This window comes from Tenrec ecaudatus, chromosome 4, assembly GCF_050624435.1.
Source record: "Tenrec ecaudatus isolate mTenEca1 chromosome 4, mTenEca1.hap1, whole genome shotgun sequence".
NCBI lineage: Eukaryota > Metazoa > Chordata > Mammalia > Afrosoricida > Tenrecidae > Tenrec > Tenrec ecaudatus.
Genome location: NC_134533.1, coordinates 53877348 through 53900803, shown reverse-complemented (window position 1 = coordinate 53900803; position 23456 = coordinate 53877348). Strand labels below are relative to the sequence as shown.

The 23456-nt window shown below is 37.3% G+C and overlaps 1 non-coding gene across 1 annotated transcript; it reads left to right on the top strand.

Moving 5' to 3' along the window:
- Positions 1–14353: 14353 nt before the first annotated feature.
- On the top strand, positions 14354–14489 carry LOC142447649 (small nucleolar RNA SNORA42/SNORA80 family). The gene has a single exon (XR_012784314.1). It is a non-coding gene; the product is annotated as a small nucleolar RNA SNORA42/SNORA80 family (small nucleolar RNA).
- Positions 14490–23456: the final 8967 nt, after the last annotated feature.

The following is a 23456-nucleotide window of genomic DNA, read 5'->3' as shown; positions in this document are numbered from 1 at the left end:
TTATCAATACATCTTGTTGAGGGCCTTCTTTTTCTCTTTACCAAGTATGATGTTGTTAAATTCAATGGTTATTTCTCTGTGCTCATAGTCACTTCTCATCTTCATTTGCACAATCAACATCACCCACCTGGAAACACTGTCTTTTCTTGGCCTCTAAATAGCTCTTCTCATAGCGTTTTCCATCCTCACTGGCCACTAAGAGAAAACTTCCAATGTTGAATCTATCGTATCTATTTGACATAAGTTCTGGATTTCCTCAGGCTATGGCCACAGTCCTCTGAGACATGTTTCCTTTCCTGAATGCACTCATCCACTCTCGTGTCCCTATGCTGATGAGTCCCAGAACTCTAGCCCTGAGTTTCAGATTTGAATATCTGATTTTCTACTATGTTTCTGCACATGCTCAACTAGATATTTGAAATATGCTGTAAACTGAATACTGATTCAGTTTAGAAGTTAAAATGAAGTAATAAATAAGAAGGAAACCATAATAACTACTTACACAAATCTGTCTGTCTCCATCTGAGTAAACAGACATTCTGTCTATCAAGTCAGAAACCTGGAGATTACTTTTCATTCCTTCCTTCCCATTGTTCTCGATGTCCAATTCATCCAAGTCCTGATGTTTCTACATCTAAAATATATATTGAACTGGTCCAGTTTTTCTCCATCTCCACTGCTACCACCTTACTGGAGGCTTCTTTTTTCTCTCATCTGGACTTTACAGTAGTTTCACTTCAATTCGTGACTATTTCCACTCCACAGTGTACTAATAACAGCAGGAGCAAATCACTGTGCTAAAACTACTTCAGTGGCTTACCAATGTTCTAGAGCAGTGGTTCTCAACCTTCCTAATGCAGTGACCTTTCATACCGTTCCTCATATGGTGGTGACCCCCAACCGTAACATTATTTCATTGCTACTTCATCACTGTAATTTTGCTACTGTGATGAATCATAATGTAAGCTGTAGTGTGTTTTCTGATGGTCTTAGGCAATCCCCTGTGAACAGGTCCTTCGACCCCAAAAGGGGTTGCGACCCACAGGTTGAGAACCACTGACTTAGAATAAAACCCAAGTTCCATATCATGTTTTACAAAGTCCTGCCTACTTTTTGAACCTCAGTTTAATATATGCTGAGTATGTTCTTCCATTTTGGTCTTCTAACTCTAGGTCTCTGTACATTCCTTTACAATAGTAGACTCTGTCTTCTCAAGCTGCCCTATGAAATTATTTGTTCAGCTGTTTAACGTCATCATTTCTTCTGTTTGCTTTAGCTACTCTACAATGAACAAGTCTAAGAGTCTCTTCTGACACCCACTGTGCTCTTTTCCTTCTTCCTGTCTTTTAATAACCTCTCACTTTCTACGTGTACGAGGTTCTTGTCCTCTCACAGCTCATCAGGTCTTGTCATTGGTGTTCAATGCAGCGAATCCGTTAGATGCTATCGAAATTCAGGTGGGATAGAATCGAGGTAAAATTTTGATTCTTGTGGACTTTGATTCTTGTTTTAATTATCTTCACCTTCAACCTGAACTTATAGGTGAGCAATTAATGGTCTGATTTCTCAGTCAGCCACTGGCCTGCTTTTAGCTGCTGATGTTGAGCTTCTCCATTATCTCTTCCCACAGATGTAGTTAATTTGATTTCTTTGTATTCCACCTGGAGAAGTCCATACATGTAGTCATAATTTATGTTGTATAAAAAAGGTATTTGCTATGAACAAGTAGTTTGTCTTGCAAAATTCTATCATGCCATCTCCAGCTTTGTTTCTGTCACCAAGACCATGCTTTCCCAAATACTCTTCTTTGCCCTTTGTTTTCAACTTTTGCAGTCCACGTGCCAATAATTAGCAATGCATCTTGATTGCATGTTTGCTCAATTTTTGACTGAAGTCATTGGTAAAATTCTTCAATTTCTTCATCACTAGCTTTCTTTTTTTATTTAATAAATCATTTTATTGGGGCTCATAAAACTCTTATCACAATCCATACATACATCAATTGAGTAAAGCACCCTTATACATTCGTTGCCCTCGTCATTCGCAAAATTCACCTTCTACTTGGGTTCCTGGAATCAGCTCATTTTCCTTTTTTTTCCCTCCCCCTTCCTCCCCACTCCTCCTCCCCCACGAACCCTTAATAGTATATAAATTATTATCTTATCTTACACTGCCCGGCGTCTCCCCTCACCCACCTTCCCGTTGCCCATCCTCAAGAGAGGAGGTTACACGTAGATCTCTGAGATCAGTTCTGCCTTTCTACACCGCCTTCCCTCCCGTCGCCACTCTCACCGCTGGTCCTGAGGGGTTCATCCGTCCTAGATTCCCTGTGTTTCCAGATCCCTACTGCACCGCTGTGCATCCTCTGGTCTAACCAGGTCCACAAGGCAGAATTGGGATCATGATAATTGGGGGAGGGAAGGAAGCATTCAAGAACAAGAGGGAGGTTTTGAGTTTCATTGTTGCTACACTGAACCCTGAGTGACTCATCTCCTCCCCACTACCCCTCTGCAAGGGATGTCCAGCTGTCTACAGATGGGCATTGGGTCCCCATCACGCACATCACTAGCTTTCATGGTTGGTGTATAAATTTGAATAATAGTTGTATTGTTTGGATTTCTTTGAATGTGGATAGATTAAACCTATCACAGGCATTGTACTTCAAGATTGATTTTGAAATGCCTTATTTTGAAAATGAATGTAATGCCATTTCTCTTGATTATGGTACTCCTGGGATAGTAAAGCATATGATTTTCTGATTAAAAATGGTTAATACAAGTCCATTTCAGCTCACTAACACTTAAATTTTGGTCTGCATGGGTTCTATTTCATTTTTCACTGCCTCCCATTGTCTTAAAGTCATATTTTGTGCACTCCAAGTTCCAATTATTAATAGATTTCACAGCTGTTTCTTCTCACTTTGCTTCATTGACAAATGAAGGTCCCTAAGGCTTTACTCCATCCAAGTCATTATGACCGACTCTACTTTGAGGAGGCAGCTCTTCCTTGGTCACCATTTCTGTGTCTTCCAACCAGAGGGGCTCATCTTCTGGCACGATGTTCTGCTGTTACTCATGGGGTTTTCGGCAGCGAATTCCTCCAAAATGGAGAGCCTATTCCTTATCCATAGTCCTTTCTTTATCAGGAAGCTTGGTTGAAACCTCTTCACTTTGGATGAACCTGCTGGTATTTGAAATACCAGTGACATAGCTTCCAGCATCACAGTAACACACAAAACACTACAGTAAGACCATCTGACAGACAAGCGGTGGCTGTTAATAGTTAATAGCTTTCATTAACTATTGGTTGAATGAATGAAAGTGAGCTTTGTCTGATTCCAGTACCAATGTTCTTTCCACTATATCATGCTGCCACCTAAAAATACCTTAGAAATCATGTAGTCCAAACCTTTCATTTTACAAAAGAAAAATACTGAGATCCAGACACAAGTGTTTTGCCAAATGCCCCACAGAAAAAAAACAAGAAAGATAACATGAGAACCCCATGCTTTCTGACTTCTGAAAGAGGCTTTTTCTGACATATCACATTGCCTTATGTTGATAGCTGTAACCAAAACTATGTTTAGGAAATTTTACTCAATATGAAGTAGCCAAAAATACTAGTAAAAGTTTTAGAATACATTTACAACCTCAGCTAACATAAGACAAGAAAAATAAAATTATAGCAGCAGTACCCAATTCATGTTGTTGTCATCAAATTGTTTTGCATTTTTTGGTTGTTGTTTTATAGGGGAAAATTTTCAATGTAGAGAAAATTATTCTCTATTGTACATGGCATCAATCATTTTCTTCACAATATAAGTTAAAATTCTTTCATATAGATAATATACTTACAACAAATTTTCTCAGATAAATCACACTTTGCTCCTAAAAATTTACTAAATTTTCCTAATACAAAATCAGTAACACTTTAAAACTCTACAAAATACAAAACTCATACAACTTTTAAGCTAAATAAAAAAACTAAGCAAAATATCTATAGTTGATGGCTATAGATAAAAGACAAAATGAAAGAACCACACCCAGGAATCCTTCTCTGTCTACTGCCAGGTCTGCAAAATGCTTAGCTATGTATCACTTTTCTCAGCCCAGGCAGTAATGCAGTCTACACCATCACATCTGCACGCTGCCTCCAGCTCTTTCCACTCTTCCAGAACCCAAATCAGAGTTACCATATCACCTCAAGCTTTTGCCAACAATGCTTTACTTCCTTAGTAAGAGAATTGTGTTCACACTCAGTATTCTGTTTACTTATGTGTATATATACATACATATATATAATATGTAGCATATGATATATACCAACATATTAATTTATAGTCTATATTCTATTGGCTATCTGAATATATTACTTGTATTAATTTATATAGACTGTTGATGTATACTAATATATTCATTCATATATATTAATTTCAATTTAAAGGTAAAAAAATCATCAAATATTTACTTAAGAACAGTTTATAAGTCTACATATACTTATATCTTCTTTTTCTAAAACATTCCATGTAATTTTTCTGAAAATAGTAAAATAACATGTTTAGTTTCAGTATTACAGCAATATTTATTACTGCAAATAAGTATTTCAACTACATTATAGTTCAAATATATTTTGAGGGCAATTCCAGGAACAGGCACTATTTACATAATTGTTCTATGAAAGAAATGGGGAGCCTCCTTCCATGGAAATTTATCTGATTTTCAACTTCGTTGAAGTTATTATACTCAACTTTCAAGATTTTTCTCAAAGTATCTCTCAGGTTTCATTGTTCTTCCTTCATAAAAATTTCACAACTATTTTATTGATGTTACTTACCAGTTGTTGTGACTGTTGTATCTCTCAATTTTCATTAGCTCTTTCTATTCCATAGATGTTTCTTGCTATTGATCATTAGAATATGCAAATAACTTCAAAATATATTGTACTTTCGTAGGCTTCAAGGCTTTGATTTGTCATTTAGAATCTGAAAAATTTGTCCTGTTGGAAAAGTTTTCAGAAAAGTAATTTCAATAGCAGAGTTCAGAGTCTACTCTAGCTCAATTTAGATACTAAAATATCTTATCTCTCCAATAAACACATGAACAAATAACCCATTATTATTATGAATTATAATGGAATGTTCCTAAAATCATAACTGAGTCTTGGCCACTCTATACAGCATGGAATACCCTCTCATTATATCATGGAAAGCCTCATATTTGTGATGTTCGACATGGTAACCACTGGCCACTTGAGGAGACTGGGCTCTTGAAATGTGGCTAGCTTTAATTGAGATGTGCTGCAGTATAAAACATATATTATGGGGAAAACATATATTATAGGCCCTAATACATGGCAAAAACATCCTATCAAACATAATGCAAAACATTCATAGCAGAAGACAAAATATGTGACTGGGACCTTTTAAAAACAAGATACTTATGTACATCAAAAGACCACCAGAAGAGTTTTTAAAAAAAGATCCCATACACTGGGAAAATATTTTTGGCAATGACACATCAAACCAGAGACTCTCTAAAATCTATAGAAAACTTCAACACATCAACAAAAAAATGATAAAGAATCCAATTTTAAAATGGGCAAAGGGCATGAACAAATAGTTCACCAAGAAGACATTTAAGTGACTAACAAACATGAATGCTCATGATTACTAGCCATCCTGAAGACACAAATCAAAACAAAAGATAAGATACTAGCTCACAAAAAAAAGATATTAGCTCACCCTGGCATTAATAACAAAGTTCAAAAGTACAGAAAATAAAAAATGCTGGAGAGGGTACAGAGGGAATGGTACCTGTGTTAGTCTGGGTTGACAAATTCATAGACACTCATGTGTGTGTAAGAGAGAACTTTATATCAAAGAGTAATTGTATATTAAGAAAACATCCCAGCTCAATCCAGATCAAGTTCATAACTCTGACATTAGCCCATATGTCCAATATCAATCTATAAATTCCTCTTCAGACTCATGCAAAACATGCAGGAAGATCATAGGCTGAAAAGTTTTGTGGATCCAGTGGCAGGAGAAGCAACTCAGAGCTGGCAGGGGTCCCAATGTGGTTCCTCCAGCTCCAGGACAATAGTGTAGTTCTATGTGTCTTGTCAGCAGGAATGTCTCACAAGGAGTGAGTGTGTGACCCACTTCCAGCGAGCTATTTATCTCCTTAGCACCTTCAAATAAAGTCATCAAGCTGGGACCTGATTAACAGGCTAAAACTCCACCCCTTCACTCTTAATAGTCTCAAGTTGACAACAGATTATGTAACTACCACAGTACCCTCATATGCTATGGGTGGGACTGTAAAACAGCACAACCACTATGAAAATCTACATGCCACTTCCTCAAAAATTTGGGAATAGAAATACTATATGACACAACAGTTCCTCTATTTGGTATATACCCTTAAGAAATAAAAACCATTACGTGAACAGATATATGCACAACCATGTTCATTGCAGCACTATACACAATATCAAGAAGATGAAAACAATCTAATGCCTGTTGGTAGAATATGTATAAACAAACTTTAACAGATACACATAATGAAATAGTATACAATGTTAAAGCACAATGAGGAATTGGTGAAACATCTCTTGACATGAATGTAATTAGATATTATACTTAGTGGAATTAATCAATCACAAAAGAACAAATATTGTGTGAAACTACTATTTTTTTTAAATCAAGAAGAAGTTTCTACGCTAAACGAAAAGGCCAGATGCGCATGCAGGAGGGGAGCAATAGGAAGTAGGCAGGTGCTGGCTGGGCTGAAAAGAAAGAGAATGTCCGACAAGAGGTGGACAAGAAAAACTAAAAGGGAACAGCAAGCACTATTCAGAGGTTCAACAAACTGTTAATACAAAAATGATGATCTGATCTGTAAACCTTCACCTAATTTACAAAAAGGTTTTATTAAGAACACAAAAACTTAGTAAGATCAAATCTATGTAATAATACAAGCTGTCCATACACAAGGATAAGCCTAGGGATTTACTGTGTTAAAGCAATATTTAGCTGAAGGAGCAAAAATGAAATGAAAGAAGAAAAAGAACAGTTCGCTTACTTTGAAGCTTTACTTTTTCCAACCATTTTTCAAATTACTAATTAATTTTATTGGCATATAATTCACATATACAATTCAATAGTTCAATCATATTAACAAGGGTTATGTAATCATCACTACAATCAACTTTAGAATCAATCTCCTTCTACCTCATACTCATTATTAGTCTCCCATTTGACCCCAACCTCTCATGCAATGACCCTAGTTAATTATCACTATAATTACTGATTCTATAGATTTACCTATCCTAGATTTCATACACAGAAGGAACATACAAAACAAATCAGGAAACATACAAACAATGACAGCAACAACAAAAGTAACAGTGACAAAACAGAAGAAAGATCTCAACTGAAAAGAAAACTATTAAAATATTCCCCACTATTAAAATCATGCCCCACTTTTCTTTTCTTGATATTTCTGAAGAATGTGAGGATTAAGTAGCACTACCGAACACATGAAGTTCAACAGTGGAGAACTAGGCCCCTGTGGGGTTTTAATGGTTGACTTTGAGGAAGTGGACCAAGGGATCTTGCGGTTAGCAGCTAAGTGAGTACATTAACCATTTGCACCACCTAGGGACTCAGAATTTGGGGAAAAATAAAAGCAACAATACCATTCACAATTCTACATAGAATAGGAATCAGGGAACTTAGAGAACTATAGCTTCATTTCTAAGTGAAAAGTAAAATAGAGAAGAATCTGGAAGCTTTAAAGAAAGAAATTTGAAAAACTTTTTTTCCTAACAAGCTAAAAAATTAGCACTATCAGAATATTAAAAGAAGGAAAGATGGAGTAAGAAAGAAAAGGAAACCAACCATTTGTGATCCTGTGAGGAATGCCAGAGTCCTAATCACCTAAGATTAGCACTGTGGTATTCTAAAAATATATGAATAAGCTTTATTCACATTACCACTTTTTTCCTGGGTAATGCTTGCTCTGTAGAGATCATTTCATTCCAACAATCATAAAAAAAATGCCACAACTCTATGATCAGAATAAGTGGGAATATAAATAGGAACATGCACTTTGTAAAATCTGCCATCATATTCTACTCGATTCTACAGGCAGACCTTGGGTAACAAATGTCCAACACAGGGACAACTCCTGTGTTAGGTACCATCAAGGCAGTTCCAACTCATGTTGACCCTCCAGACAACAAAACCCCATCTGGTCCTGTGCTATCCTCACAATTGTTGCTAGTGTGTTAATCCATCTGTGGAAGGTCTTCCCCTTTTCCCCTGACTCTCGACTTGACCAAGCATGATGCCCTTTTTGAGGGACCGGTTATCAACTGATAACATGTCCAAATTACAGGAGATTGACTCACCATCTTTGCTTCTAATGTGTATTCTGGCTTTGCTTTGTCCAAGAGAGATTTGTTTGTTCTTCTGGCAGTCCACAGTACTTTCAATATTCTTTGCCAGCAACATAATTCAAATGCATCAATTCTTCTGAAGTCTTCTTTAGCCAGTGTTCAACTTTAACATGCATATCAGTTCCTTGAGAATACCATGGCTTGGGTTAGGCATACCTCAGTCCTCAAACTGATAAATTTGCTCTTTAATACTTTAAAGAGGTCCTTGCAGCAGATTGTCCAATACGATATGTCATTTGATACCATGACTGCCTATTTCCATCAGTACTGAGTGTGAATCCAGGTAAAATGAAATCCTTGACAACTTTTTTTTTTTTGCTTATCTTATTCCTGTTGTCCATTGGTTCAATTGTGAAGATTTTTGTTGACTTTACATTGAGTTACAATCCATATTGAAGGCTATAGCCTATGATTTTTATCCAAGTCCTGCTTACTTTGAGGAAGCAAAGTTTGCACTCTGTATACCGCAGGTGGTTAATGGGCCTTCTTCCAATACTAACACTATGTTAATATAGTCCAGTTTCTCAGATTTGCTCATCATACGGATTGAATAAACATGATAAAAAAGGATGCAACCCTTTAAGCCCCTGAGAGCAAATGTTTTGAGAATGATGAGAGCAACGAATGTACAAATGTGCTTGACACAATTGATATATGCATGGACTGGGATAAGAGTTGTATGAGCCCCGAATAAAATGATTTTTTTTAAAAGGATGTAACCGTGACATACACTTTTGCTGATTTTAAACCATGTAGTATTTCCTTGTTCTGTTAAAAAAAAAAAAAGTCTGCCTCTCGGTCCATGTACAAGAACAATGAAATGTTCTAAGAATTACCATTCTCCTCAATATTGTCCATAGGTTGTTATAATACATACAAGTCAAATGACTGCATAGTCGATAAAACACAAGTAAGCATCTTCCTGAGAGTCTCACCTTTTAGGCAAGAACCATCTGATGTTAACAATACTACCCCTTGTTCTGAATCCAGCTTGAAACCCTGGCAGCTCTGTAGCCATGTTCTGCCATAACTTTTAAAACTTATCTACAGCAAAAATTTACTTCTATGCAATGTTGATGATATATATTTTTATAATTTCTGTGTTCTGTTGAGTTGCTTTCTTTGTAATGAACGCAAATCTGGATTTCCTCTAGTTGGCTGGCCAAGTGGCTGTCTTTCAAACTATTTGGAAGAGTGTTTCCAGTGCTTCCTCAGCTTGCTGAAACATTTCAGTTGGTTTTTCATCAGTTCTGGGAGTTTTGTTTTTAGCTAATTCCTTCAGTGTAGCTTGGACTTCTTCCTTCAATACTACCAGCTCTTGATCATATCTACCTCTTGAAAAGGTTGGATGTTCACCGATTCTTCTGAGTACAGTGACTGTATTCCTTACATCTTAAAAATATTTAATGTTTCCTGCATTATTCAATTTTTACCCATAGAATCAATATTTAAACTTAAGCTTTGAGTTTTTCCTTCAGAATTTTCAGCTTGAGATTTGCTGAGCATGTTCGTCCTTTCTGACTTCCTAATGCCATTACTTTGTCTTTTGAAATTTGTTTAGCTCTTTTATGTCATTTTTCCCATTTGTTTTAGCTTCTTGATGTTCAAGAGCAAGTTTCAAATTTTCTTTTGACATTCCATTTTGGTCTTTTCTGCCTTTTTAATGACCTTTCACTTTATTCATGTCTGATATTCTTGATGTCATCCACAATTCATCAGGTCTGTGGTTATTAATGTTCAAAGAGTCAAATTGGTTCTTGAGGTGTTCTCTAAATTCAGATGGGCTATCTTCAAAGTCATATTTTAGCACTCATAAACTTGTTCTCATTTTCTTCAGCTTGAACTTTAACTTGCACACAAACAAGTGATGATCTGTTCCACAGTTGGCTACTGGTCTTGATTTAGATGATGATATTTTCTCCATCATTTCTTGCCACAGATATTGTCGATTTGATTTCTACACATTCCATGTATGACACTCACATGTATGATCACCATTTTATATTGCTGAAAAAAGGTATTTTCAATGAATAAGTCTTGCAAAATTCCATCATGGGCTCTCCAGCTTCATTTCTATATGAAGGCCATATTTTCCAACTACTAATTTTTCCTACATTTCCTGCTTTCTCATTCCAATTGCCAATAATTTTTAATGCATCCTGATAACATGTTTGATCAATTTCAGACTCAAGGAACTGGTAGAATTCTCCAATTTCTTCATCACTGTTTAGTGGGTAATGTGCAAATTGGAGTTATATTAACAAGTCTTAAGTAGAAGACTAGACTACTGATTAGAGCTTAAATTCTGAGCATCTGTTTTGCAAAGGGCTATGGATAGCAGCGATAGCCCCAAATTGATTTTCAGAGTCCCCACATTGATTAAGCCTCCATTCAATTCTTTCTGATTATTAATAAAGGATGTACATAATCTTGCCTTCAGGCACAGTGCCTTGTAAAGTACATTACCTCCACTCTTCTGCAGCCAGCCCAGGGAGGAGTAGTGTCTTAGGGACTTGCCTGGGTGTGTCCTTAATGGAAGTCACCATACTGGGGGATCATCATGAATCATGACGTATCCAGTTGTATCCCGACTGCTTTGGTTGGAAGGCCCTGACCAATTTTGTAAGACTTTCTATCTAACACAATATGTGTGTCCAATGATGGACTTGTTCCTGCTCTTATAGGCCCACCTATAATAGATGTATTGATATGCCACCAATCATGAATTTGTGAAAGTTCCTTTGTTCTGTGCCTATTTAACCATTGTCCCTACTGAGAATCTTCAGATGTCATTTTGACCTTGTGTCAATGGCCTCCTTCATCTAGATGATGTCTGGATGTGTGTGTCTTTGTCTCTTTTAAGACTTAATATATGTTCTCCTGAAATTATATTTGAAATTGAGGTCTCTTTTTTACCCCAAGATGGCATGTAGATATTATCCTATTACACAGTGTTGTACTGCAAGGCAAATCTTGATTTAAAAATTTTTTTACTATGAATGTGTTGCTATTTTCTTAAATTTGTAATTCCTGGCATAGTAAGCCATATAGTTACCTAATTTTAAATGGCCAATACCAGTCTATTTCAGTTCACTAGTATATATCTAAATAGAAATCTTTATGCATACCATTTTATTTTTGACAACTTCCGATTTTCCTAGATTCTTATTTGGCATAGTCAACATTCTAATTATTAGTGGATGTGTGTCATTGTTTCTTATTTTGAGTCATCCTCCATCAGCAAATGAAGGTCCTGAAAGCTTTACTCCATATAAGTCAGTGACTTCAACTCTACTTTGAGGCAGCGGCTCTTTTTCAATTGTATTTTGAGAGTCTTCCAACTTGAGGGGGCTCATCTTCTGTCACTATATCTGGCAATATTTCCATGCTATTCATAAAGTTTTCAGTGGCTAATCCATCAGAAGTGGCAGCCTATTCCTTCTACCTAGTCTGTTCTTTGCTGATGTCAGATGGACCTTGGCTAAAAGGATAGAATACCAGAACGCTGTTTGCTTGTGTTTTACTGACTATCCAAAGGCATTTAACTATATGGATCAGAGTAAACTATGTAAAACCCTGTGAAGAATGGAAATTGCTTAACATTTCATTGTGCTCATACAGAACTTGCACATGGACCAAAGGCGATTGTTTGAAAACCAAGGGAATGCTGAATGGTTTAAAATCAGGAAAGAGGTGTTCGGGATTGTATCCTCTCACCATATTTATTTACCAATCTATTTACTGAGCTAATAATCTAAGAAGCTGGACTATATTAAGAAGAACACAGCATCAGGATTTAAGGAAGGCTCATTAACCACCTGTGATATACAGATTGCACAACTTTGCTTGCTACAAGGAAGACTTGAAGCACTTGATGGAGATCGAACACTGCAGTCTTCAGTATGGATTGCAACTCAGTGTCGGGCAAACAAAAATCCTCACAACTTCACCAATAGCTAATATCATAATACAGGGGAAAAAAGATGGTTGTGAAGGATTTTATTCTACTTGACCACAATCCATGCCCGTAGATGTAGCAGTCAAGAAATCAGACATCCCTTTAGACCTATTTTAAAACCATTTCCACTAAAAACAGTGAAGGACACACACATATGCATTAAACCCCTGACCACGGAGCAGGGGTGTGAAGAGCCTTGCTAGCACGCAGAGTGCATTGGAGAGTGGATTACTGCAGATGTGGTTAGGGTTAAATGTAGCACCCCTCTTGTTCTGTTATACATGGGGTCGCTATGAGTCAGAATCAATTTAACAATCCAAGCTTGGAAGCTCTACTGAAACCTGCTCACCATGGGGAACATTGCTGGTATTTGAAATATTAGTGGCACAAGTTTAGAGATTAAAAAAATAATATACCCAACAGAAATCCATGAATATTTACATCAAAAATATATGAAAATGGACAAGTTATTGGCTGCCAATAAAAAGATTAGCAATAGAAACTACTTATTGGTTCTGAGTAAAAGATCCGACAATCTGCTTCAGTAAATATTACAGCCAAGAAAATCCTATGGAATTCTACTCTGACATAGAGTTGCCACCCAACAATACAATTATGTGTCAGATATAGAGAAATTGGAATCCTCAAATTATCCTACTGGGAATGAAAAGTAGTGTTGCTGCTGTGAAAACAAATTGACAGTTACCAAAAAAGTTAAACATAGAACTACCATATAACTCACAATTCCACCCCTAGACATATATCCAAAACAACTGAACATGGGGTCTCTGACAGATAGTCATACACCAATGTTCACAGCAGCATTATTCAAAATGGCCAAAAGGCAGAAACAAGAATTCAATAGATGAATGAACAAAATGTGGTGTATACACCCAATGGAACATTAGTTCACCATAAAAAAAGAATAAATTTTGATAAATCCTATAACATGGATGAATCTTGAAAGCATTACTAAATGAAGTAATACAAACACTTATATAAAATTTCTCTTAAAAAGTACTTGCTATCATCCTGGCCCACCAAGCCTTGAGGACAATATTTCTGCTCAGAGCAGCCAATGCACAGAGAGGACCACAGGGCCAATCCCACCACAGTACATGACATTCCTCACTGACCCATAGCACCATGGGGGACAACACTGGAGACACATGTCAGGAATTGTGCCTGTTCTGACCCCACCACATCCAGGCGAGACACTGGGGGGATGCAAGAGAGCTGCAAGGGGGATAGAGCAATGAAGTCCCCAGGGAACACCAAAAATAGACTGTGGGGCCAGGGGGTGACACCCCATTAGATTAGACTAGAAAACACTGTAAAGGACAACAAATAGACCTTGAACTATTTATAGGCTTTTCCTGTTTTTGTCATCGTTGTAGCTATTGTTTTATTTTGTAATTGTTGCTTTGTTTTGCTCAGTCTTGTGTTTGTGCATATTATTGTCCCTAAATGCCTATCTGGATGGGATAGGCAGGATAAACAAGCCAGAAGGGAGAACAACAGGACGACAGTTCTGAGGGAACATGGGAGAGAGGGAAGCAGGGGAAAGGAAGTGGGTGTTAACAAATCCAGGGACAAGGGAACAACAAGTGACCAAAAATCGATGGCAAGGAAGGTTTGGAGGTCTGGTAGGGTTTGATCAAGGGTAATGTAACTGAAAGGAATTACTGAAACCCAAAAGAAGACTGAACATGATAGTGCAACAAGAGGAAAGTAAAGGGAAATAGAGAAAAGAACTAGGAGGCAAAGGACATTTATAGAGGTCTAAATACAGGCATGTACATATGTAAATATATTTCTATATGATGATGGGGAAATAGATCTATGTACATATATTTATAAGTTTAGTATTAAGGAAGTAGATGGACATTGGGCCTCTACTCAAGTACTCCCTCAACACAAGAACACTTTGTTCATGCATGGGTTTGGATTTGTGGTAGGTCCAATCCCACGGGCCTTTCACAGTGTCCCATGCGAAAGCAAACTGTCACCCTGAACCATTACCTGGCTTTTACCCCCGTGGGCTTCAGGCACTGAAGTGGGTTGCACAGTGAAGAAAAAAAAGAACACTTTGTTCTAATAATCCAGCACTCTGAGATGCTCACCTTCCCAACACAATCGCTGAAGACACAGCAGGTATATAAGCAAATATGGTGAAGAAAACTGATGGTGCTGGGCTATCAAAAGATATAGCATCTAGGGTCTTAAAGGCTTAAAGATAAACAAGTGGCCATCTAGCTGAGAAGTAACCAAGTCCGCATGGAAGAAACACACCAGTCTGTGTGACCATGAGGTGTTAATGGGATCAGGTATCAGGCATCAAAGACCCAGAGCAAAAAATAATAATGTGAATGATGGGGAGAGTGTAGAGTGGAGGCCTGAAACCAATCTGTAAGCAATGGGACATCCCCTTACAGAAGAGTCATGGGGAGAAGGGCCAGTCAGGGTACAGTATAGCACTAATGAAACATACAGCTTTCCTCTGTTTTTTAAATGCTTCCTCCCACCAACTATCATGACCCTAATTCTACCTCACAAATCTGGCTAGACCAGAGAATGTACATGGGTACAGATAAGAGCTGGAAACACAGGGAATACAGGACAGATAAACTCCTTGGGACTGATATTGAGAGTAGCCATACCAGGAAGGTAAGGGAAAGGTGAGGGAAGAAAGGGGGAACTGATCACAATGACCTACCTATAACCTCCTCCCAGGGAGATGGACAACAGACAAGGGGGTAAAGGGAGACATCAGACAATGCAAGACATGAAAACATAATAATTTATTAATTATCAAAGGTTAATGAGGGAGGGAGGGAGGGAGGGGAAAAGTGAGGAGCTGATACCAAGGGCTTAAGTAGAAAGAAAATGCTTTGAAAACCATAATGGCAACATATGTACAAATGTGCTTGACACAATGAATGGATGTATGGAGTGTAATAAGAGTTGTACGAGCCCCCAATAAAATGATATTCTTTAAAAGTAGTTGCCATTACTAGGGAATCAAAATCAACAACTAGGAGGTCATAGAGATCCTGGGGGTGTTGGAGCAACAGCAATCTAGCTGAAGGAATTACTAAGAGGCAAGCATAATGGTAGGGCAGGAGAAAGGTAAAAGGAAACAGGAAAGATCTAGAAAGCAAAGCTATGGATTGAGGTATAAGCATAGGTGTGTATATATGTAAATATATTAATTCCTAATAAAAGAGGTATTGGTCTATCTACATATATTTATATGGCAATACACTGAGGTAGTGGACAGACTTCAGGCCTCTCCTCAAGTTCTACCTCAGTGAAAGAACACTTTGTTCTAACAACCTGGCATTCTGTGATGCTCATCCTCCCAGCACATTCACTGAAGACAAAATGGGTGCTTAAGCAAATGTGGTGAAGAAATCTGATGGTGCTCAGCTATCAAAAGATATAGTGTCTGGGGTCTTAAAGACTTGAAGTTAAATAAGCAGCCTTCTAGCTGAGAAGCAACAAGCCCACATGGAAGAAGCACACCAGACTGTGTGATCATGAGCTGTTTATAGGATGGGGTAACAGGCATCAAAGACCCAAAGCAAACAAACAAACATATTGTTGAGAATGAGGGGGTTCAGAGCTGAGACCCAACCCATCTGTAGACAATGGGACATCTCTTCACAGAAGAGTCTCAAGGAAGGGATGAATCAACCAGGGCACAGTATAGCACTGATGAAGCACACAATATTCCTCTGGTTTCTTGAGGCTTCCTGACCCCCCATTATCATAATCCCAGTCCTGCCTTTCACTGTGAGCTAGACTGGAGCATGTGCACAGGTACAGATAAGAGATAAGAGTTCCCGACACATGGAATCCAGGAACAGGAACGGGAGTAGTGATACCAGAAGGGTGAGGAAAGGTGCTGAACAGAGGGGAGGAAGAGGGAACCGATTGCAATGATCAACACAATCACACACTCCCTCCAGGAGGATGAACAACAGAAACTATGGAGGAAGGGAGACAGCAGTAAGTGTAAGATATGAAAATAATAATATCCCGACACAACGGCTGGAGCCAAAGTGGGTGAACAAGTAAATGTGGTGAAGAAAGCTGATGGTGCCCGGCTATCAAAAGAGATAGTGACTGGGGTCTTAAAGGCTTGAAGATAAACAAGCGGCCATCTAGCTCAGAAGCAACAAAGTCCACATGGAAGAACACACCAGCCTGTGTGATCGAGTGGTCCCGAAGGGATCACTTACCAGGCATCAAAGAACAAAAAATCATATCATTGACTGCACACCTCCATGATAGGATCGCTGAAGACAAATGGGTGCATAAGCCAATGTGGTGAAGAAAGCTGATGGTGCCCGGCTATCAAAAGAGATAGTGTCTGGGGTCTTAAAGGCTTGAAGGTGAACAAGCGGCCATCTAGCTCAGAAGCAAAAAAGCCCACATGGAAGAAGCACACCGGCCAGTGCGATCACGAGGTGCCAAGGGACCAGGTATAAGGCATCATGCAAAAAAAAAAAAAGATATATGTGTGTGTGTATGTATATATATATGCATATATGTATATATGTACCATATTGAATGAGGGGGGAAGTGCAGAATGGAGACCCAAGGCCCAAGTGTCGGCCAATGGAGATCCCCTCATAGAGGGGTTTAGGAGAGGAGATGGGTTAATTAGGGTGTGAGGTAGTACCGATGAAGAACACAGCTTTCCCCCAGATCCTGGATGCTTCCTCTCCCCAACTACCATGATCCAAATTCTACCTTGCAGGGCTGGATAGGGCAGAGGCTGTACACTGGTGCATATGAGGGCTGGAGGTACAGGGAATCCAGGGTGGATGATACCTTCGGGACCAAGGGTGTGAGGGGCGATGCTGGGAGAGTGGAGGGTGAGTGGGTTGGAAAGGGGGAACTGATTACAAGGATCCACATGTGACCTCTTCCCTGGGAGAGGGACAGCAGAGAAGGGGGGGAAGGGAGACTCCGGATAGGGCAAGATATGACAAAATAACGATGTATAAATTACCAAGGGCACATGAGGGAGGGGGGAAAGGGGAGGGAGGGGAAAAAAAAAAGGAGGACCTGATGCAAGGGGCTTAGGTGGAGAGCAAATGCTTTGAGAATGATTGGGGCAGAAAATGTATGGATGTGCTTTATACAATTGATGTATGTATATGTATGGATTGTGATAAGAGTTGTATGAGTCCCTAATAAAATGTAAAAAAAAGAAAAGAGGAGAAAAAAATGATTAGGGCCAAGACTACAGATGTGCTTTATACAATTGATGTATGTATATGTATGAACTGTGATAAGAATTGTATGAGCCCCAATAAATTGTTAAAAAAAAGAAAAGAAAATAATAATAATTTATAATTTATCAAGGGGTCACAAGGGAGTAGGGAGAAGAGCTAATACCAAGGGCTCAAATAGAAAGTAGATGTTAATGATGGCAACATATGTACAAATATGCTTGATACAATCAATGTATGGATTGTTATAAGACCTGTAAGAGCCCCTAATAAAATGATCTTTTAATAAAAAACAAAATAAAAATAATTATCATTAAATTGATTCCAACTCATGACAACCCCATGTATGTCACAATAGTACTGTACTCTATAGGGTTTTCAATGGCTGAATTTGCAATAGATTGATGTCTTTCTTCTGAAGCATTTCTGGTAGATTTAAACTTTAAACTCAAATCTCCCACCTTTCAGTTAGAAACTACCATATATACTCGTGTATAAGCTGACTTTTTTCAGCACAAAAAATGTGCTGGAAAACTGGGGTTCGGCTTATACATGGGTCAGTGGTATCCCAGCGAGGTATAACATCTCGCTGGGGCCCCCAAGGTAACGGGATGAGCGCCCATTATCTCGCAGGTGATTTCCATTTCTCCGCTGTTCATTCAAAGCCCCACTGACACTGCAGGGCTTTGAATGTCTGTTTACTCACATCTAACCAATGAGAACCATCCTATGACATGTATCTTTGAATAAGCCTTTTAAAGACCGTGTGCGAAGGATGTGGCATGAATGGATGTCATCTGGTCAAGCCCGACTAACAAAAGGAGGAAATCTCATGAAGCCTGACATAGAGTTAATAGCAAAATGGGTTCGAGATGCATGGGAAGACATTCCAGAATACATGGTGCGACGTGCCTTCCAGAAATGTAGTATTAGTAATGCTATGGATGGCAGTGAGGACTGCGCTTTGTATGAAAATGACAGCAGTGGTGGTGATGACGGCGATCTCAGTGAGGACAGCGTCTATGATAACCTCACACCAGCTGAAGTTCTGCATTGGGATATGGATGATGATGAGGAATCCAGTTTTGAAGGATTTTAACTCTTTACATTTTAGCTTGGTTGCTGATTGAGCTCAGGGAATAGTACTCTTAAGGGATCATTGTTGATACCTTATTATTTTTGTTGACCCTATTTTACACTTACTGTGCTGGTTTACTAATGTTAAATGACTTGTCCTTTTATTTATGTTTTTATTTAAAATAAATATTTAAATACATTACCCCACTGATGTCTCATTTTTTAGTAATTTTATTTTCATTTGTTTTGATTACTGAAACTCACCAATAGCTTCTGCATTTTCCACCCTAGGCTTATACTCGAGTCAATCAGTTTTTCTGGTTTCCCAGGTAATAATTAGGTACCTTGGCTTATACTCGGGTCGGCTTATATCCGAGTATATATGGTAAGTCTATTAATGATTTGCACTACCCACGGTCCCCATGAAATAGCTATCATAGGACATTGACAGAGAGAGAAAGTTATTCATTGGGATTTATACATATAACATATTTCATATTTAATCACATCAAGTACAATTGTTTACAAGTACAATTTCAGTTTGGGATGGTTGTAAATGTGAATGTACTTAATTCCACGGAACTGTATACTTAAAATCATTAAAATGGCAAGTTGATATTATATTTTACCATCAAAAAAAAAAGAAAAAATACCTGAATTGTCTCAATTCACATTGTCTTCTAAGTCTTTTACTTCTTTGTAAGTTGTTGGTAAATAAGTTTAGGAGGAATAGAATCCAGAGGTGTTGAATCCTACTGGAAATGTATCTATAGTTGAGCTATAAGCAATTCACAAAATTCAAGGATGTTGAGGTACGCAGCAAGGGAGAAGGTGAATACATCTGACCTCTGCTGACGTCCCTATGGCCACAAGGCAGGAGTTAGACGTACCTCCACACTCTATCCTCCTTTACCTATTTTGATGGCAACTGTTCTTCCTACAGGTGAAAGATGGAGCTTTCTACTCCAGTAAACCGTTGGTCTCGGAAACTCACCTATAAATCAGCATCAACTTCATGGCGGTGAGTTTGCTTTAGTTTGGTTCCTCCTACGACACTCTTATTTCTATGCTGGGTTTGATGATTCATTTTGATGACCACATAGAACTCACAGGCAATATTCATAATTAATGGGCTTTACTAGGGAAGTTAAGGGTCAGGATCACCTAACATTGGTCCACAGCAACATCGCTCCTCAGCCAGTAACCAAGTCTCTTTAGAGCTTCAGTCTCTAAGGCATGTGGTGCCTTGGCCTTTTGTTGCATGGGCCAGGAAGCCAGCCTGCCTGTTGAGGTGTCTCACAGTTCTACGGTCTCAGACTGGGTGAGAAGATCATACTCGGCAGTCTCAGCACTACTCTGAGTCTCCATTCTTCAGTCTCAGGTGCATCTGGTCTTGGCCTCTGAGATGTTAGACAGAGATCTTGGATGTGCTCTTCCACATGGTCTTGTGCTTTCTCTGTGTGTCCCAGATGACTCTTTTATACCAAGGAATGGCTTTGATGGTGATATGGTTGTCTTTTAGCAGATCTATTAGAAAGTAAAGAAACCACCAAGGAAACAAAAAGTGGGGCTTGTTTCACACCCTCAGCTAAGGTCAGGATTTAGCCCCACTTTAATCCTGTAACAACACAGAACTCCCTCCAAAACGGGATCATAGCCATAGGCATAGAGTGCAGAATTACATCACAGGGAATAATGGCTAGAAAGGCCATATTAACTTATTATAACTCAGATATAACCACGTATTCTTTGTTTCCTTCATGCTTTAAAATAAACATCTTATTTCTCCGATTTGGAGGGGGAAATGCTTTTCTTCTAGTTGCTGTCTTGTTTAGCAAGAAGGGGAGCTCAATGAAAAGCTTTTGTAAGAGGTTCAATATAGAAAAGGCATTTCAATCTCCAGACATTTGTAGTCTTTATTTCTTTAGTCCCTGAAAGGGCTTTTTAAATGTTAACAGCGAGGACTGCTTTCTTATACTGGTAATCCAAGCTTTGTAGTCTTGGGGTCTTTCCAACCCTCAGCTTCCCAACAACTTCTATGCCAACTTCTTTTTCAAAACAAGCAAACAGCAAACAATAGGGGGAGGGGGCAGATTTAATACTTCAAAAATACAAAACAGAGACCTAAAATATTTTGCTTTAATTTCTTTCATATTTGGTGATTCCATGTGCCTATTTAACATGCTTTCATTTCTAAAATAATGACACATCACCTGCAAAGTTATCAGAACTAAAGTAGCTAACAAGGTTTCCCGGTCCCTCTTCTTAGAAATGCTAAAATTTAACTCCCAGAATACCAACATTTAAAAAAATGTTATATACTATGACGTCTTGATTTTTTTAAAAAATAAGTTTAAAACGAAATGTATAGTATAGTCCTATTTTAGAAAAAAATTAGACACATAAGTTTGAAATGGATTTCAGTTTGAAATCCTTAAGGGTCTTCAAGGTAAATGGTTCAAACCCATCAGCTACACTGAGGGGAAAAGATGAGGATACCTGATTTCTAAAGGTTTATAGTCTTGGAAACCCTGAGGAGTAGCTCCACTCTGTCCTACAGGGTCAATAGGAGTTGGAATCAACTCAGTGGCAAAGGATTTTTTTTACAGTGTGATTAATTTTTCAGGATAGTGAAATTATATAATGTCTTTAAAAATTCTTGTTTATTTTGTCTTGGGTGTATATACATTGTGATAAGGAAAAATATTACTCTTAGTTTCAAAATAAGTTCCAAAATAGACTTCAGTATATCATATATGTACTTTTAAAAATTCCATATGTATCATGTAAATAGAAACAAAGCTGGAGTTTTATTTACAAAATAGTAAAATTATGACTCTCATATAAATATGAAGACCAAAAGATAAAGTGTCAAATGTCAGTGATTTTATTTCACTTATTTAATGAGAAAAACCAGCCAGAAATTAAAACTAATTCATAATATAGAATTTAACTTAGAGAGTTTTATATTCTTTACTGAACAAACTCCATTGGCATTATCAATTACAGAAGTTATTGTTATGGGTAGGAAATATATGAAATTGGTTTCCAGTTCCTACAACCTAAGTTGTATACCTACATTATTAGTAAGATAACCTAGTCAATCAATGACAGTCAAAAGTGCACTCGTTTAGTCTGACAGATATATTCAGCAGTTCATTGAAAAGAAACTCATGTATCAATCACCTTTGCCCATTCCCAAATATTTCACAACTTTTTCTGATATATTTACTAATTAGTAAATAAGTTTTACATTAGTAAATTGAATTAAAATTGTTATAATTTTAAATTCCTCAAAGGAAAGAAAATATAGTCTCTTGTTGATGTATCTTACAGAATTTTAGTAAAGTCTGCATAATGTGTATATGATTAAGATAATTAAAGGATCAAGACTATTTGAGGTAAGAAAAACATTAGAAATGTTATCCAATTTAAATGATGGCACATTAGTAAATTATGTAACATCTGCAAATAATGACATATTTAAGCCTATCATATGAAAAAATATATGGGGACAAATTTTTAATATATAAAATTATAAGCATTATAAAATCACACTTTCTGACAGGGAGAACCCTATATAAATGTTGCTATTTGGGCACAGTGGAACATGTACTGACTTTTGAAGTTAGACTAAAGTATTAAATCCCAGTTTAGTCACTTAAAAACTATGCAAATTATTTAAAACTTTTTAAAGTTTTAATATCAATATACTCACCTAATACTTCTTACAAATTGTCATGAGACTTTGAGATCAATTTTTAAAAGTGTCTAGCAAAGCATATGGTACCAGGTGGTTATTTAATAAATAATAGTTATGATTATTAGTTTAGGAAATTTTTTAGTCTCATACCAAACAGATTTTCTGTACAGAATAAATTCTGCTGGTTTTAAATTTCCCCTGTTTGTTAATTATGCTCAGTTGTCAATGTCCTATAACTATGCTCTGAGTTCCATGAAATATTAATGGGATATTGAACAAACCTCTTTTATTGCTTATTTTGTGCTAAATATAGGGTATATAAAAAATTAAGATGAGATGGTCTAATCTTAGGAAAGCATTTAAAAATTATATTGGTGACACAACCAAAATAAGGACATTGTTAATGGGACTCATATGAAATGCTACTGTTACATGATAAAACTTCTCTTTTTTGTTTGAGTGCCGTCAAAAAGACCAAACTGAAACCCCCTCCTCTTAATTCAAAAACACATATTGACTACTTTGTCAGGCACTGTGCTAGAACCTAAAGAAAGAAAAAAATGAGATGAAATATTGTAAAGTTTCACTTCCGTAATTGGTTATCTTGTTTTATAGTACAAGACGAGGAGTTTTATAGTACAAGAAGAGAGTTTCTATAACATATATATTACCATTTTATTATATTATATAATTTCATCCTTACCTATAGGCTTCTGTATATGAAACTGAGTAAAATTTGATAAAATGGTCCAGTCTTTATTATTTCTTATGTTACTTTCTGGCTTGTGATCTTGTTTTAAGATTTGGCCATCCAGGTGCCAACAACTCTGGTGAAGAAATGAGACATGTTGCTAACTCATTAAACTTTTCTAGATCTTCACTAGTTAGTACAATTTAAACTATTTTGTTATTATCCAATCCTGTTCATATTTCAGAATTCTTTTAACAACCTGAATGACTTTTTCAGTCATGCCGTTTGGCTATTCGTAATATATCTGAGTTCCAAATTGTATAC